The sequence below is a fragment of the Lycorma delicatula genome, chromosome 5 (assembly GCF_047948215.1).
Source record: "Lycorma delicatula isolate Av1 chromosome 5, ASM4794821v1, whole genome shotgun sequence".
In the NCBI taxonomy this organism is placed as follows: Eukaryota; Metazoa; Arthropoda; class Insecta; order Hemiptera; family Fulgoridae; genus Lycorma; species Lycorma delicatula.
The window spans coordinates 70,995,439-71,011,855 of NC_134459.1; positions in this window are offsets into that span (position 1 = coordinate 70,995,439).

Here is a 16,417-nt window from a genome sequence, read left to right on the forward strand (position 1 = left end):
GAAATGTATATATAGTTTGCATATAGTTGCATTACATGCAATTAAACTATAAAAAAAAACCTTTCAGCCACATCCCCTTAGGAGGGTAATTTTGTTGCTTTAAACACTAATACAATTTTATGAATAAAAATTATTGATGACCAAAATAACAGTCTAATCAATTTATACTTGCTGTGTTACTTTTTTTTGCAGTAACACAGCAATGGGAGAATGCCTTCATTCATCTTTAACTTGAGTTTATTTTGAATCTTGTATCATTAAACAATATCATTAAATGAGTAAAAGTATTTTTAAAACAAAAAGCTTGAAGAAGGTTTGGAATAAAAGCAGTAGATGTGTAAGTGTGCTCATAATAGAACCAAAATAATTTTCAGAAGCAATTTCGTGCAATTGCAGATCGTCTCTCAAAAGGAAGCCTCATAGAATATATTTTATAACTTGCTTATTACTTTCCCAGCTATAGCAGTATATGCTGCTACAGCTATAGTGGGTAACTATATAATAATTTTTTTAAGCATGGCCCGTTGATATAAGTATATAATTAAAGTTAATACACAAAAAACCCCTTACCAACAATTGAATTCGAAGCATCCAAGCACATTTGGAATTAAATTCCATCTTCAGGAACTCTCATTCGTCCTCTTTGTAATAGTAATTAAAACTTCACATGTAAATTATAAAACATCATGATATTTGCTTAAAACATAACAGTTGGTTGTCGTATGTTATAAAATTATGTCAACATAAACGTCCTGTCAATTTGTTGGTCTCAACTGTGAATGTGGATCAGTTTGGTCAACATAATCTATTACTACTATTATTTAATACCTGCCTGTATAAAATATCGTTATCAAATTTTATCTGTTTGTTTATTAATTTATTATTTAAATATTTATGGTTTTTTCTAAAATATTTGTATTAATATATGATAGAGTAATCAAGTATGTTAATAAATTTGTCTGGATCATAATTATGGTTATTATTTATAATTGGCAAAATTTGATTTATGTGTATGACCTTTGTTATACAATTTAGATGCTCTTTTGTTATTGAAAATTATCTGTTGGTCATGCCGATGTATTTTAAATCACAATCTACGCACTTCAAACTATATATTCCATGTTTTCCTAAACTAACTTTGTTATTATTTTTTATTGTTTTTGCAGGATCCACATTATTTATGTATTTTATTATTTTGTAATTAGTTATGTACGCAGTTCTTAGCTCAAATGATTTAAATATTTTGAATTTTTTATAATTTATATTATATTCAAACTTAGCATAATTATTATTTTGGTTTATCTATTAAGTTTTTATTATATCCACTGGTTATGTGTAATGGTATTTAATTCATTTTTTATTATCGTTTTTTTTAAATATTTTAGAGCTCTATATATTAAAGCATTAAATGTAGCCATTTTTTGTTTCAAAGGATGAATGAACTGCAATGCATTAATGTGTCTTGCTTGGTGGTTTTCCTAAAAATGTCAATTTCTATATTATTATTACTGTAATTTTTGTTAATTTTTAAGTTCAAAAAATTTATGCTATTATTGTTTTCACGAGATAAAGTAAATTTGATATGGATGTTTATAGAATTCATTGTACTGAATATTTTTTTTCCTCATTATTGTATTGTTCATTATAAATAATCAATATGTCATCCACGTATCTTTTATATAATAATTTATGATGATCCTTAAATATTATTATGTATATTATTATTCTCTAAATGTTACATAAATATATTAGCTAATATTGTTGAAAGTGGTAAACCCACAGTAAGACCTTTTTTCTTCTATGTAATATTTATCATTAAATTCAAAATAGTTATATATAATGCATAAATCCAGTAATACCATTATTTCATTTATTATATTGCTACCTCTTTTTGATTTTTTTAAGGTGTTTTAATTATATCGATGGTTCTGTTTGTATCGATATTACGGTACCTATCTTTTATATCCAATGTTATGAGTTTTGTTGTGTTTTTTATGTTTTTGTCATTAATTATATCTACTAATTCATACCCGTTTTTTAAATTATATTTATTATCGATTTCAGTATGTTCTTTAAGAGTATTGGCTAAAAATTTACTTAGTGAATAAATTGGTGAGTTAATATAATTTATTAAAGGTCTAATGGGAATATCTGTTTTGTGGATTTTAGGTAGTGCTTTCAAACTAGGAGCCTTTGTATTAATTAATTTAAAGTTTTGCTTAATATGTTCATCTTTAAAAATATATTTGCATTTTTTAATGTTTTAAATATCCTTTTTTTAATTTTTCTAGTGGGATCCTTAATTTCTTTAAATTAATTTTTTTTCTATAAATTATTATTTTTTCAATATATATATATATATATATTATTATTAATAATCACCAACATGTCTTGTCGGATTTAACTATAAATGAATCATTTTCTTTTAATTTGTTATTTATGTTCTTATGTATATGATAATTATTATTTATGTGTTTATGTTGATAATTTATTTTATTATTTTTAATATTATTAGTAACATTTACAGACTGACATCTCAATATATTTTGATTATTTATGTTGTCAATTTTGAATATATTGTTTTCTACATCTATAACTGTATTTTTGATAATTTTGTTTTTATTTAAAGTTGGTAAATTAGATTTATATGCATGTTTAATTATGTTGATTTCATTATCATTAAATTCTATATTAGTAGTGTAGACCACGTCTGCTCCGAATTTATGTTCCTGAACTATTGTATTATCATAAATTACATCATTGCGTTATCATCCATTAGATTATTTACTTTCCCGTTCATATTAATATATTTATTATTCATAATTCTATTAATTTTACAACTGAAAATATCATATTTCGTGAAAATTATGTATTCCAATCCAAAAATCAAATCTGAATGCCTAATATATAATTGTATATTCAAATTATTCTTTTTATTGGATAATGTTTTAATTTCATTTTTTAACCATATTTCACTCATCTTTTCAGTAATTTTAGCGGATTTGGTGTTATTTTAATAACTAAAAACATATTATTAAAGTGTAATTTAGTGTTCATTTACCCAAATGCTTCCCCTTGAATATGGAAGGCCCCAAAATGAAAAAAAATATTTTTGCAATTTCAAATCTTTAATGCTCAGAACATATTTTTTTAAACAATAAAGTCACTAAAATAACTTAATACCCCCCCCCCCCCCCCAAGGGATCTCCCAAATTTAAAAAAACATCAATTTCTTTTTTTTAATTTAAATTTATTTAAAACCAATTTAGTGGATATTTTAATCATTAAAAGAGCCCCCTTATGCATGAGCCCCAAATTTTTTAAAAGTCATGATAATAATTTTTCAAAATTGTGGCGCTAATACTCGTATATTAAAAATGTTAGTTAATATTGCTTTTATTTTTTTTGAGCATATTGAAAGATAGCACATTAAAATGAAAAGATTTAATTATAATCAAACGAGTAATTTTATATTAACAAGTATAGAAATAATCATTTTTTTGTATTTATTTATTTAATTAGTATTGTAAAATTATATATAAATATTTGTTCATAAAAATATGAAAAGAATTTAAAAAGAAATTATTTCTATCATATTTATATCCTAAAATTTAATATTTATATTTAATTATCCTTCATAATTTTATCATAAAGATATAAATAGAGCTTAAAAGTGATTGAATTATATAACTTGACTGGTGTAACCAGGAAAGTTATGCAATTAATTGCCAGGCATTTTTGCTTATGGATCAACTTCTTTGATTTTGTTGATTAATTTCAAACAAGTTTCTTGTTTTTTTTTTATCGGAGTACTCTGTGTTTTATTTATTTTATGTAAATAAACATTTATTTATATTAATGTATAAACAACATTGAAAACTTTCATAGTAACAATCATATATGTACATAATCCAAAATAACAACAAAAGAATTGGATGTTGTTAGATAAGATAAAATTTAGTTCTATTTGGCTAACTATATCATTAACAGTACACAAGTGATTGATTCAAAATGTTAATTGCTATGTCCACAATATAAGGGGAATCCTAAATGATGGACTCAATTTAGTAACTACATCATTTCCTGAACTATACATTCATTATATCTGACTAATCTACATAGTAATTAAGAGAGTAGGTCCGAACGTTTTGAATAACATCGCTAGAGCACATATAGTTGTGTAAAGGACCGCTAGAGTGCTTGCGCTGCCATTATTTAACATTTGCATCAGTTGTGAGTAAAATACAAGAGTGCAATACAAGGTTTTCTGTGTTCTTGAGTACAGAAAATCTCAATCGGCAACTGGAGTGCAGTATGCGTTTCGTCTCCAATTGACCCTCCTGCAAGAAAGAGCATATATTGTTGGTTTCACCAGTTTGAACAAACAAGGTGACTGTAAAGGCAAGAACATGGGCCGACCGCGTGTGGCAGAGGAGAACATGAGACAAATTGAAGCAAGTTTTGTACGAAACCCTAGAAAGTCAACCCATAGAGCAAGCAGGGAACTTGGAATACCTCAACCAAGTGTCTGGTGTGCTTTGAGGGGTCATTTACTTTTCAAGCCATACTGCCTACAACTTCTACAGCTCTTTGCAGAGGTGACAAACCTAAGCAAGTTGAATTTTGCGATCAAATACTTGAAAACATGCAGGATGACGCTTTTCTTCTGTATTTAATTTTTAGAGATGAAACTACGTTCCATCTCAGTGGAAAAGTGAATTGACACAATGTTCACATATGGGGTCTACAAAATCCCCATGGCACACTGCAACATGAGAAAGACCCCAAGTTATGTTTTGTGTCCTATCGCAAACAAAGGTTTATAAACCATTCTTTTTTGCTGAATACACGGTTCCTGGGATAACATACCAGGTCATGCTGGAAAACTGGTTTTTCCCTCAACTAACTGAAGATACAATGAATCTCTACCTCAAAAACGGATAGGATGCATCAGGAATGAAGACCTGGCTTTTCAGTTTTGGCCTCCAAGATCACCTGATTTCAAAGACATTCAGCCCAGCAACTTTATTTAGAAATTAACTGCAATTTTATCGCACCAGGTTCCTTAATTATTTCTGATCAGTGGCCAGCCTACAATGGGATATGAAATTTGAATCGTAATTATGTTTAGAACATGTTATCCACTCTCAAAATGTTACAGATCCAATTATTGGCCCACTTACTCAAACTGTTGAAAGACTGTGGGGAGTAATAAAAAGTAAGCTTCGTCGAAAAAGTGATACAGCGAGAAATTTATCAGATAACTATTCATGCGAATTTCTTTGGCACCATCAAGTACAATTAGAGGAAAGGAATCCATATTAGTGTTCGAAATAGAAAGTAAGTGCATTATTGGGTTGGTTGGGCTCTCTTAACTGAATGTTAAATAAATAATTATTTTTAAAGAACCTGAATATTAATATTTTTCTGGTTGAAAAGAATAGTTTCTTTGATATGTATTTACTTGTATATGTATTTAATTTATTTACACGAGGGATTTTGTAACAATCTAGTAATGTCAATCACATTATTCTTGTCAGTTAACTGTGCTATGTTCAACTGAACCAATTCATTTTATAAACCCAATTAACACTTTATTTTGAATTAAATTGCAGCAGAACAAAATAATAAACTGGCTGAAAAAAAATGTTTACTAGTTTAAAAGAAATCTTTTCACTTGGAAAACAAGTTTCTTTATTATCAGAAAAGCAATATTCAATAATGGTTTTTATTATTCTAATCATAATAATAAAGATTTTTCATTATTATTTTATCTCTCTAGATTATAAATATCTGAAGAAAATTATCGTCTTAGGCAGATATTTTATTTTTAATGGTTGTAACATTTTGTTATTCAAGAGATTGGCACTGAAAATTGAATAACATGATTATTTTTAAAATGGACTAATTTTAACATTTGAACTTTTAACCACAACAAAGTTTGTAATTCTAATCAAAAAATCTTTATCTATACAAAGGTAGTATTCCTGAGCTATTAGTGCTGTTGTCATTATTTTTGTTGTTTTAGCGTCCAGTGTAACAAATTTTTAACCAGCCTCCTTAAAAATTTAGCAGTATGCTGCAATTAAGTTTTATCACATCTAAGAAAGTAAAAGAAAAAAACATTTGAACTGATGGAACGTTTATATGATGAGAGCATTTAGGTCAGTAAACTACAAAAACAAATTTCATGAGTAAATTTACGATCCCTAACTACAATAATGGAAAGATAAGTGTAACAGGTGGTTGCCTATCTTGCATAAAGTGTCATGAGATGGTTAAGATTTGTACTTTTCTCTAAATTCATTTCCTATCAAAATGGAATGTTCACTCTTAGAAAAATATTACAGCCTGATTACTGTGCATATGATATTTGAACAACGAAGGAAAAAAATGTGAGCAAAAATTTTTTCTATTTTCAAACCTTGAAGCAAAAAAAAACAAACTTTGCTGAAGAGAAGAAAATGAAACTTTTTATAATTTGCTTACAACTGAAGTTAAGGTAAGGTACTGTTTACAACAAAACTTACCCATTCTTTAATTATTGATGACAGGGAAGCTTGTTACAAACTCTATGCAGGCAGGTAACCTCATTAAAACTGATACACACAGTATCTGGAGACTGATTAATGTAACAACATAACTAAGCCCTTTCACATTCTTCTTAGAGTAGTGTAACAATGTTATGGCTTATACTGAAAACCGAAAAAAAAAAAAATTAATTTTACTGGGTAAAATTATACTATATTTTGTAAAACCATCTGCACAAACTACAATGCTAAACAAAATTTGAACTAAAATTAATCTATTTTTGGTTCATATGTAAATCTCTTAAAGTAAATAATTTAACTAATTCTGATGAAAAAATAAAAAATTCTAACCCTAAATTACTTGTTATAAAATAACATAATTTTTTTATTATAATTTTACGTTTTATTAAATTTCATATCCTAAAAATATAAATTATTTTTTAAAACATTAACGATAAATTGTTGATACACTGAGCTAAGACTTAGCTAAGAGTGTGAGTATGTACTTAGTTTTATGCAAACAGCACTTCCAATTTTTTATCAGTGATGAAGATATATGGATATTTGAAAATATTTTGATGCAGTTTTCAATATAAAATCAAGACAAAGAATACAAATTTATTTTTCAATGCTCCCTCAAAATTTTACTTATTTGTTTCTTTCTTTTTCCTGTTTAGCCTCCGGTAACTACCGTTTAGATAATACTTCAAAGGATGATATGTATGAGTGTAAATGAAGTGTAGTCTTGTACATTCTCAGTTCGACCATTCCTGAGATGTGTGGTTAATTGAAACCCAACCACCAAAGAACACCGGTATCCATGATCTAGCATTCAAATTCATGTAAAAATAACTGGCTTTACTAGGACTTGAATGCTGGAACTCTCAGCTTCCAAATCAGCTGATTTGGGAAGACACGTTCACCACTAGACCAACCCGGTGGGTTACCATAAATAATTGCAACCATCTGTTGTATACCATGTTTCACTTGGTAATTTGCAATTAGTAGTAACTTTTTTTTTAGTATGATAATAATTCATGATCTAATCTTGTTTACCTGTAAAATTACAAATCTTGTTTAAACTTTAGCAGATAATGAAGTCATAGTTTTTTTTAAGAAATGAACTGTCAAATTTATTTTAAAAGTTAATTAAATATATGACATAATGTATTCACCAGCTAATGAAATTAATTTAACTCATTCACATGTTTAAGAATATATTAATCACTTCAGAATTACTTCAGTAGTACAAATTTCTTTATTACCTCCACACATTACACCAGAAAAATATTACATCCTTAAAAGAGTAAAGAAAATGTTACATTTTAAAATTTATAGGTTTCATTTTACTACTAATTTTTAAAAAGCCATGTGTATTTTTCTCTACAAGTACGGTACTAACTCTAACAAAAAGATTAACAAATTTAAATGAATAAAACATAAAACAAGAATGTTCTGTATCTACTTTGAACAAAGTCTTTTATAATTTAAGTTAATAAAATCAAAATAGAAAGAATACAAGCCATTCTTCATTACTGCCTCATAATTTTACTTTAAAAAAATTCTATACAATTTTTTTTTTTGTATTTTATAACAAATTTTATACAGATACAAATATTTGTACAAGTAATCAGATATGTACACACTGAATGTCTACTGATACATTAACATACTATGTTGTTATAAAAATGAATCTTGTATATTTTATTGCTTTGTTATTCCAAAATGTAAGTAAAACATAATTTATCATTATGTAATTTGTAAACAATTTTGAATATTGTTGACAATTATGCCTTGATAATATATATTAAAATGTATAATAAATACCAATTAAAATAAAAATCAATGTTACTAAAAAATGAATAAATCACCAAAAAATAATTTTCAAAATTGAAATAAGAATGCCTACATTAATAAATACCATTTCTCTTAAGAACCCACTTAAACAAATGCTATTGTTTTAATGGCCGCATAAAAAATGACAGCTTTTTTTGTATCATACATGTTAATGAACTTATGTTACCTTATGTTTTTATGTATCACTTTTAATATTACATGCAACATAATGAAGTTTGTGGAGGAGCATGCAGACGTCTACCAACAAGTGCACACACTCAGCCCACTCTTAGGAATTCAGCTGACCTGTACATAAGTTTAATTAAGTTTAGAAACATAAAGCTCATAATATAGAAAATTACCTAATAAATATTCTACTGCCATAACATCAATATTTCATTGCAAATTAAATCAAAGTGGATTTAAATAATTTACAGTATTCATTCTTACCAATAAAGATCAAGCACTGGTAGAAAATTTTTTTACTAAAAATCTTAAATGCTTAAACCTTAAGTTTTAGTTCTGAGTTAGTTTTACATATACAAAAGAAAATGGGTAAATAAATATCAAAATGCTTTTGCAGCCAAATTTGGAGAACTGTGTAGCTATTTTCTACATCATCATTAGCTCATGTAACAGCCAACAGATTTTTTAAGGTAGGAAGACAAAAATTAAGGACATGGATGAAAAGTGGTACATGTACTTCAACATAGTCATGTGTTTTTATGTTTTTCATAATGTTCAAGGGTGTTAACATTGGTCTTCTTTGTGTATTACTAACAAGCACCTTGATCAAATGCAGAACTTCTTTCAGCAAAGGAAGATAAACAGTTAGTAACAACAAAAGAAAAATGTAACAGTTTTAATAATGAAAAAACGTAGTTGTCTGAAATATAATTCAGCCGCTCTATAAAATGATCTAATAAATAATTCTTGAACTTATTATTACTGCTCATATGTAGAATGTTATTGAAAATTATAATGTCTGAGTAATAAGTTACATTTTCAAAAACCTTTTTGCTAAATATAAAGTAAGAAAACTAGTGGACTGATCATAAGTCCACTAGTTTTCTAAGTATTTAATGAAAGACAATTTGTTTGAAATACAATGAATCCAATGGAAAAAAGGCTTGGGTTTCGTTTGAAGAAGTTGTGGCCAACTTTTTGAGCAACAACAAACATCCAGAGTACAAAACCATAATTAAAACAATGTTGCAGAGTTTCATAAAATTAGGATATAACATGAATGTGAAGCTTCATTTCTTACATTCACATATTGACTTTTTCCCTGCAAACCTCAGCGATGTCAGTGAAGAACAAGAAGAACATTTTCTCAAGGATCTGGAAGAGAGATACCAGGAAAGGTGGAATGCAAACATGATGGCTGACTGCTGTTTTATCCTAAAAAGAGACGGCACTGGTGAAGGGAGACAACAAGGAAGAGATTCTCACTTAAAAAATTAGCATTTTTTAAGTGAGTATATTACTCTAATTGTCTACTCTAATGCAGTGTATTGTAATTTTATACAGGGTTACAAACCACACAATTTTTAAATCGAACTAAAATAATAATTTTCCCTGTTTAAAAATGCGATTTTTGTTGAAAACCTTCAAAAATGATTTGGATTGAAACGTTATGCGATACAGAAAAACTAAAATCAGATTTTAAGTCATCATGAAAAATACTTTTAAGATCACCTTACAGTTGTAAAACATCGTTCCAAAAGTTTTAAAATGTTGCATTGTGATATTAATGGAAGTTTAATCATGACATCAAATACCTTGCTCAATAATATAAATATTATAAGCCCAATATAAAGAATCACTTGCAATTTTAACAAGGCATTTATTTGTATTTAATAGACTGATAACACTATTAAGTTATTTGACAATACTGCTTACCATTCTTACAATTTAAATGAAAGGTTTTGTTGTTTAATTCATAATCCAATTGATATCAGTAAATATTGTTATGTAGTCTCTTTTGGAGATTAGTTTTCAAAATTTAAAACTTTATCAAACATACTGTAAGTTATCAAGTAAATTGTAATTTAAAATACAGCACTTACAAAAAGTGTAATTTTAACAAACTTTAAAAATAAGATAAAGTGGCAAAATGTACATTGACATGACAAATATCTTCTGTGTTTAATACTTAATAATTACTGGTGGTCTAGACCTAGAGTCCAGGTTTTCTCTCAACAAAAATCATACCTCTTAAAAAAGCCTTGCTAATTATTTGAAGGGTGAGTTCACATGTTCCTCATGGAAGGTCACTCACTATGTGCTGGACTTTGATTTGCAGTTGGAATCCCACATGCAGTGCTTGGCAGATGGTACATGATTTCAATAAATACATCTAGGATTATGTGAATCACTTGTTCTATATGTTATATTGTCAGTGTCTATGGTAAGCATCAGCACAGGATAAAAATTTATTTCATACTCATAATATAACTGCAATAGCCTCATTAAAAAAATATAATATATTATATTTAAAAAGATAATTTAAAATTTCATAACTAAATTTTAAACATAATGAAATTAAGTGATGTGACAAAAAAACATGAAACTGAACACATAATATAAAAATACAAGATAAATGTAGATAAAGTTTAGTGTTGCTGTGTTTAGTTATGCTCCATAACTGAATATTACATTCAGGAAGGCAGTTAAAATTAAATAAAATATTTGTTAATTGAAAATAAAATAAAATAGCTGTATGTTTGCATTATACACTGTACTCTATGCCAACTCAGTAGTAAATTTATTGTATTTTTCAATATTTTAATTTTCTAAATTGTTTTATGAATTTTTAAAACGAATCTTTACACAATAGAACAAGTCTGCCTTGAGTCTCATATTTCACTTCCATTTTTTTTCTCTTTGTTTACTTTTAACAACTTTTTCATTTGATTTCTTAAATTTCATTTATACTACCTTTTTTAATCTTTTAAGCAATGTTATTATTAACAAGGTCATTTACCTTTAATGAAAGATTTTTGGAATAAATTTGGAATTATACTAGTTATTCTTAATTTACTTGATAAAAATACAAAAACAATGGAAACAATTTCTTTAAAAAAATAAATAGATTTAAAAGAAATCCATTTTTTATTCAATCATTTTAACTTACAAAAAAAACTCATTTTCAATAATATTAAATAAAATAGTTAATTTAAAAAAAAAAATAAACTAGTGCGCATAAATTATTATTTATCACTTTTATTACACCAACCTAATTTTAATTAAATTTTTAAATTTTACTATCATTTTACTATTTTATTATCACCTTTAACATATTTAATCAAATTTTTAATGAGGAAGATGGAATAAGGTAACTGACAAAAGAATAATTTTTTTTATTTACTTAATGTGTTCGTTGCAATCTGTTCAACTAGTGAACAATAAGCTCCCGCCCTCCATGGTCCAATGAGATGAGCATGATATATATGACATGTAAATGAGGTGTAGTCTTGTACACATTCAGGCTGACATTCCTTACATGTAAGAAATGAGAGAATAAATGTATGCCATATAAATTAAAAAAATAAATGTCTAATATTTTAGGAGTTTAACTTGACATCAGCTAACATATTCTAACATATTGAGTTCTACATCAAATAAAAAAATTAAAAAATATTTCTATAAACCAATAAAGAAAAGTCAATCTATAATAATTTATTCATAATCAAATCATCTATAATCTAAAATTCTAAGTAATTTATAGATATTTATTTCTAGAGTTCTATCTAACCAAATTAATGAATTTAGTGTGTGTTTGTTTTACAAAGTGTTAAAATACAATTTTTCTCTACTGTTACGGTTCTGTAAAAAATCATTTAAGACATACATTAAAAAAAAAAAAAAAACCGATAATATTTTGGCAGAAGAATAGGAGCTCATTTTAGCCTTTGCAACGGTATCATCTTCAAAAATGTATCTTAAATACCATAACCAAAATGATTGCAAATAACATGAGACACCAGTCATGCCCTCCCAAAGAAAACTTGCATAGCAATTCCAAAAATAACAAGCATCTCATTCCAGTTTACTAGGAACAAGAAAACCTCAGTCAGGGGTGACCAATACACAGCCCAAAAAAATGTTTCTAGTTTAAAATAAAGTTTATTGGTGTTCCACATTTTCATAACTGACAAATGGAATTTTTATTAGTATTTTACTAAAACTATTTAAATAACAAAGAATTTGTACTTAAAAAATTCCGTTTTCTAGGAAATTGGAAGATTAATAATAAAAAATTATTCTTTATAACTATGATTATTACATATAGCAACTTCTTTTCACGCTTTTATTATTGCTTTAAATGTTGAATTCAACAATTCAAAATCCTTTTTTTAATATTAATTCAGTTAATAAACCAATTAATTCAGTTTCTAAAAAGGAACCATGCAGTAAAGAAGAAATGGAAATCTGTTAAATAGGAGAAGATTTTCATACTCCCATGAATACGTTTGACAACAGTATAAGGAAGACAGTAATGTCATGCAGGGTACTATCACTTTTTCATGAACTATGAACTGTAGCCCTTGTTGTGTAGCTGTTCTTTCTCAAAACAATGAATTAATATTATTTTAATTATGCATGACACTTAAGTATTGTCGCGTGTTCCGCAGCTCGATCAGGATATTGGGAGGTTGTTGACAATTTAGAATAGTTATATAATTACAGTTTATTGGTTTAAAATGTTCAAATTACAACCAGGCAAATTAATAATAACAACAACAATGGTGATAAATAAATAATAAAACAGATAATGAACAATAATAATATTACATGTCAATAACAACAAATCAAACAACAAAGTACCTGACATAATACATGATCAAAACAGTAAGTATGTCATATATGACATAAAAACAGAGCAAAATACATAATGTAATCAATCAAAGTATTACACATCAAATAGTGGTAGATAGTAAATAGTAAATAAGTAAATACAGATTACATATACACAAGACAGGGTTCAAAATAAATAATCATTCAGAATTTATTCCAGGTAGATAAATATAAAACTGCACTCATTAACAAAAGAAACTGCTAGTCTTAACCCTTTTTAACCACTAGTCTTATATTAACAATCTTATAAAATTCACTTCCAAATTCCTTTTGTTGTCTACCCTAACAGTTTACGAATGAAGTCTATTGCATTATTTCTTTCACTTATACATATAGTTTTACTGTAACTCACCGAGAGTATTTCTTGGTTACTGGAATTATTCATGGCATCACCTTAATCGTATCGAACTGGATACTCTCCTCACTGGACTGACATCTCACAGATTCACACCTGTGACTCTCCATGCTGGACCGTCATCATATGTGGGTTCACAGAACTCTGCCGAACCCACATGATTCCACACAGCTCACAGCCTCTCCTCACAGGGACCGACACCATAACGCCTTGCAGACTGGTTCTAATATAAGTCTGCCAAACTCACACAACTCGCACACTCTCCTCGCAGAACTGCCCGTATGGGACTGACACCGTAACGCCTTGCAGACTGGTTCTAATAGAACTCTGTCAAACTGATTTTTAGCTGATCTTCCAGATCTATTTATATTGCTAGCCTCTATACCTGTAGGATTGGATCCAAGTCAAAGGTGAGAACAGTCGACCGAGGCTATTGTTCCCATGAATTCCAAACCTGGACTCTTCTCACCATACAATAGGTGTTCATTTTGTGTTAGCCGGTAGTATAACAAAGGATGATTATTAAACGAACCTATACTTTACAAAAGAAGGTTCTCTTTTTTTGTCCCTTTCTGGATTTCTCCCATTATTATATTAATTATTCATTTCATAATAATTGGTAAGAATCCATTACTCAGGCTCACTATACCGGTCTTATTACATTATCTTTCCAAGCTCTTCAAAGTCTTTAGATTTCCTTTGCACTTCTCAAGTAATCTAAACATTAGTAAAAGCTTTTTTTTTTCATATGAATTCTGGATATTTCCAGATATTTGCTGCAACTTTCTTTCTTAAGACCAGCAGGCAATTGTTCATTTAAATGTCATACACCCACATAGCTTATTAAGTCTATGTAAAGCAGGCCAGGATTTGTTGTTAATAAGAACTTTAGCAAAAAATAGTACCCAGGGACACTATCAAGGTACCATTAGCAATAAAATAAAATGTAAGAATAATAGAACTGGTAACAGTTCATCTGATCTAACTAGCAACATCCTACAATGAAAGGGTAGTGCTAACTGTTCTGTATCATTCCCAACACACATCACTAACAGTGACCCTGTATATAAACCAATTTTTCCTTCATTATGATCCTTTACTATTACACATCTGTACTATCTACCACACTAAATCGAATGGCTTTATCCTGAACCAGTTAAATTACCTTATTATAATTAACTTATATATTTTAACTGATTTAAATATAATAAAAACAAAATTGTAGATAAGATTCATTCAAATCTAATTAAGAATTTGACAACTGCTTGGAGAAAGAATAATAATAACAAAGAAAGATAATCTAATAGTTTCACTACTACAATCTAATAGTTTCATTGTATAAATGATTGTTTCCCACTGACAGGTTTCATAATAGAAAAAAAAAAACAGTTTGATAAATGGTCATAAATATAACATTTAATCAATGAATAAAGTAAATAAGTATATAAATAAAATATTTAATTCATGAATAGATAACGTCTGTTACTTACCAATAACATTGCAGATGTATTGTTTAATAACATTCATTATATAATAGATTCTATGTGATCAAGCATTCTAATTATTATTATATTAGCTAAACAAAAAATCTTATCAGTTAAGAAGGATTTGTAACTTCAAAATTATAGATTACTGAAACAATTTAATTAATTCCATAATACAGCATCAGTTAACAGATTAAAAAACTGGTCGGAAAACAAAAAGTCACAAGAAAATTATGCATCAGCCATTAACATTAAAAAACATCAAATATTAATGTTAAAAAATGTTAAATGTTAAGGTTAAAAAATGAAAATTGTTAATGTTAAAAAATATAAAATGTTAATGTTTAACTATTGTTTCATCAAGATTACAATAAAAATGAAGAACGCTATTTTTATTTTATTGTAATTTTTTCAATTTCTAACAAGCAATTGCAAAATAATGTTATAAAAGGATGATATAGTTAAAATATTTGCTCAAAAATAAATAAGACTTAAATATAAACCATGGGACAATATATAAATAATAATATAATCCTACAATTATTCCTGATGAATAAATGGAATCTTTTAGAAAAATGGGATGATTTCATCTATATTACGATAGATGCTATAAAGGTTTCTCTTGTACTTTTATAGAGGAAACCGATAGAAAATAAAATAAGGGAAACAAATAAGTAAAAAAAAAAAAATTTATTTAAGAAGTAAATTTGGTTGTAATAGTGTGCAAAATGAAAGAAACAAATTAAAATAGATGAATGTGGCTAGTAATTATTAGATTGTAACATAAAAGAATTAACACATTACATTTCTATAAATTATCATAAAAAATGGAAAGGTTTGGTTATCAAATTGTAAATGTTAATAAATTTTATTTTTAGGACTTATCTTAAAAATAACATTTTATTTTATTTTATGTTATCATTTTTAGTTTACATGTTTGCTTATTTTATTTAAGTTTGTCTTTTCTAGTTTAATGTCCTACCAACAAATAATCTTTCCCTTTTCTTATTTTTATAGTTTTAAATTTCATTTACTTTAATTTAAAATTTATAATGTAAATCTAATTCCAATTTGTTGGTTTTTTCTTCTGTTTTTTCCAAGTAAGAATTGGAAATAAAAAAATCTTTTAAACCATCTAACATAAAAATATGTCTAGTGATTTCAAAATATTCTTAATTCTATATAAGTTAAACTAAAAGTAGATTCTTCTAAAGTTTCTATTCTTTTGCATCTACTTACATTAACAAGATTACTTGTAATTTCATCCATTAAAATTTCTTTTAATTTTTTTCCCGCAACATTAAAAACATCTTTTTCTTTTGGGTCGTTTAATAAATTATATTTGCTTGTGC